The 3,965-nt window shown below is 38.6% G+C and overlaps 1 long non-coding RNA gene across 1 annotated transcript; it reads left to right on the top strand.

Moving 5' to 3' along the window:
* Positions 1-1,016: 1,016 nt before the first annotated feature.
* On the top strand, positions 1,017-2,871 carry LOC149794044 (uncharacterized). Its single transcript, XR_016422607.1, has 2 exons — positions 1,017-1,835; positions 2,419-2,871. It is a non-coding gene; the product is annotated as an uncharacterized LOC149794044 (long non-coding RNA).
* The last annotated feature ends 1,094 nt before the right edge of the window (positions 2,872-3,965 follow it).

Here is a 3,965-nt window from a genome sequence, read left to right as displayed (position 1 = left end):
TTCAGAAAAGTGAACCAGTACTGTGACCTTTCAGTAGTTGATACGGTTAGAAGAAATGGTATAATACACAACAGAGCGATTCAAGTTCATATTCAGTCTGTCTGCACTGCAATGGTAACAATGCAAGAGCGTAGGCATTATTTTGCCACACTAACTTCGAACAAAACAATGCATCGCTCATCATAAACGATTTCATTGGCTAGACTTATTTTCTGACCGCGTTCACTGCGAATTGACTTTAGTATCTCTTCACACAGTGTCGAGATAAGTCGTGTCTCACTGCTAGTCGATTAATAAAATAATTAAAAAAAGTAAAACTAACGCAAGAACAATCGTACCCTGGGCGATCCCGCAGAAATTGTATCAGTTTTATAGTCAAATACATCACAGCATATTTTGGATGAACTATTCTGTGAGAACTTTACATCCACGTTATCAAAAAAGGAGGGAATTTTAGTTGCCTAAATCTGCAGTTCACTCTGGTGATATTTAATAATGGTGAAATTTTTCTATGGCTGTGATTATCTGAGTGGAATGAGTGTTTCTTTGAATGTTTCTTCACGAAAATAGACTGTAAAAACAAACGTAAGTGTCTTGTTATGTTCTAAAGTAGGAATAACTCGCTCTCTCTCTCTCTCTCTCTCTCCGTCATAGTAGTGTTGTTTGAAGTCTTAAAGGTATCTGTTCCCGTGTGAAGATACCTCTCCAAAATTGTGACCAGTAGTCACCCTATTTCTGTGAAATGTTCCGTTTGTCATGTAATTTTTTTTTGAAACACTTACATCCTTACAAATTGTAAATCAGTAAATCGGTGGATGAAATAAAATCTGGAGTGGACGAGCTTGTACAATTCAGGTATCGTAGCTTTCTCTTTATTTTGGCACTGCAATGTGTCACGGAAAAATTCTAACCTGAGATCTACCGTTTTTTCAAGAAAGGAAACAAACACGAGGCTTTTCCAAGAATGACGCGAGTGACACTGCGCTGTATAACCCTGCCTATGGTTAACTCTGAAATCTAAAACCAAAACACACGTTCGGAAAAAATTGTAACAATGTTGAAGAATGACGCGAGTGACATTGCACTGTATAACCCTGCCCATAGATTGTGGTTATGTTTTTAGCTTGTCAGTGTGTGAATAGTATATTGGGGTTTGATTTGGCTGCTTAGCGTGTGTGGATCGTAGATTAAGGTTTGATTTGGCTGATTAGCGTGTGTGAAAAGTATATGATTGGGTTTTGTATGCCTTCACGTACGTTTGTGTTGATAGTATATGTGAAGTGGCACATTTTATGTCGATCTAACAAGAATACATTAGCTGAGACCAGACAACCATTAATTAGATTCATGGAGACAAGCGCGTATCATATCGCCATACTACCGTGTACGGTAATGTCCTTTAGAGGGAGAATTCTGTTCCTAATTAAACATTTGTTTATACAGCAGCCAGGCGGATAATTTAGGACAAGGAAAACTTCATTTTCATGGTAAAGTTGTCACAATTGAGAGAACGCAGAACTCTGTTACTCAAACTACCAGGGTCAAGTTGACCCTGACTTTGGCGCCTCTGGAAAAAAGGGGGCAGAGATATTCGATTCTGATTGGTACGTTAAATGAGAGGGCGTGTTCCAACACAAAATTTCATAGGTTTTAATATCGCCCGCATCGAATTTTAATCAGTCTAAGCTTTTCCTGCAAGAGGAGACCCAAAAAGTAGGACTCCGGAAATTTGCAAGAAATTTCCGTAAAACAACTGGTGTCCAAAAAAGGGGACGATTGTCGAAAGGAAGCGACGAACTAATTTACCGATTAGAGGGAGAAACGTGACAGCAAAGGTAGTGTGACAATTCCATGTAATTTGTTTATGCCATATATAATGCTTTGCTGAAGTTATTTATTTGTATCTGCATGAATCTTTTTTCTACATTCGTGTAATAATTTGCTTTATGAAGTATAACTGTGTTGAGTTTATGCATAGGAAGTTGTACATTAATCTTCTTTAGATAAGTTTGACGAATTGTTTGAATTTGTCGTCTTGTTTGCATAAGAATTATGTTCTAAGAATTTAATGCATTACATTAGTTAATATGATTTCAAGAATCCGTGTGAATTCGCCGAATTTAGAAGATTTCACGTATGATTAAGAATAAGTGTGTATTGACGGAAATGATCTAGTAATTGATTGACGTGATGTATCCTATTTATTCGCTGTGTATGTGGTAATGTGTAAGGTCAAGGCGTAACGAATTAGCCATTTGACTAACTAGGGTCACTATAAGACATGTGGAGTCGATTGATAACCTTAGCGTCTGTTTAGCACTGATAGTGAAATCTGATAACGAGGGAGAATAATGAAGAATTAACCGTTTCATAAATAACGGGAAATTTAGGTTGTCTCTATTTATATTTATTTAAAAGGGAGAAAATAGTTCCAGAGACGTATAGAACGAATGAGGGATGTTATTCTGAGACCTATATGGAGAAGCATAGAGAAGAGTGCAGTGAGACATATAATCCTGTGACGCAACCCTGCGACGTATTAATCTCTGAAGAAGTATTTTGAGAGTGTCCTGAGACGGGTGGTAGAAAGTATCATCCCGAGATCCAAGGGGTCTGAACAGCGACAGAGGAAGCAAAAACAGACTGAGGACGAGCAGGTTATGAAATCATACAAGACGTTGACTTCGATTGTTCACTCGATCCTATGATGAACTAAATCTATCAGTAACAGATCGGCTATCTTATTTAGATCTATTTGCGTTTTCTTTGTATTTCGGTGAAAGTTAAATTTCTAAAAGCAGAGTACATTCCTGATGTAATGAATTTTCACAGTGTTTGTATGTAATTGATTAAATTGTTTGTTTACATGTACGGGGGCTCGTGTTGGTTTGTTCTATATACCTGCTCAGATCTCTATCTATTCCACCTATAAGTTTCACCACTTATATTTATATTTACTCGAACCGGGCAATAACATCGAGGGCGGTCAACCCCTAGATAACGAAAACCAAATACGGAGGGACATTCACTCCCCCCGTGTAACAGTATATGATTGGGTTTTGTATGCCCTCACGTACGTTTGTGTGGATAGTAGAGTGTGTGGTTATTTAACCTTCCCCTTCTGTGTGGATAATAGAGCTTGGGGTTAGATTTGGCTTGTCAACTCAGTGTTTGTCTCTTGTCTGTGTTATTTCCATCTCCCATGTTCATTTTCCCTTGACGCTATACAAACCCAAGATATATTCCCATGTTCATTTTCCCTTGTCGCTATACAGACCCATCCCTGTTCAAATTCCCATGTGAAATTCCCATTGTCGCTAGACAGTCCCTGGCGACAAGGGGAAATTTAACATAGGCAATACACCCTGGTTAGGGGCTTGTGAATAGTAAAGCAAGAGTTTGTTTTGTTTTTAGCGTGATTTTTACCATTGTCCCTAGACAGTCCTAATACCTTTTGTCTCTCTATAGTCCCACCCATGTTAAAGTCCCATTGTCCCTAGACAAACCAACCATGTTACAGTCCCATTGTCCCCCAAGTACCGGTCCTGTATTCCTATGTTACATTTCCATTGTCCCTATACAAACCCATCCATGTTCCATTCCCTTGGGACTGTAGAGCCACAATGGGAAACTAATGTTATTTTCCCCCCATGTTCAATTTCCTTGTCCCTATAATACCTATGATTTTTTGTAAAGTTATTTGTACTCTAGGGACTATGGGAAAATAACATTATGTTGTCCCTATAGTACAACGGATTTTTTCCTATAGTCCCTCCGGTACAAAACCCATGTTTTTAATAATAAGTCCCCTAGTCCCTACGGTATCCCCATTTACTACTCACACCCGGCTTGCTCCATTAACACGTATATGCTCATGTTAGTACCCTGTCCACGAGGTACGAGTAAGGGTACTATTATTAGTACTAGATAAACTCCTGCCTATATGGCTATGCCGTAGGCCACCA

This window comes from Sinohyriopsis cumingii, chromosome 8 (genome assembly GCF_028554795.1).
Source record: "Sinohyriopsis cumingii isolate HCF-2022 chromosome 8, ASM2855479v2, whole genome shotgun sequence".
NCBI classification, from domain to species: Eukaryota; Metazoa; Mollusca; class Bivalvia; order Unionida; family Unionidae; genus Sinohyriopsis; species Sinohyriopsis cumingii.
The sequence above is the reverse complement of the archived record's forward strand: the minus strand, read 5'-3'. Positions and strand labels throughout refer to the sequence as shown.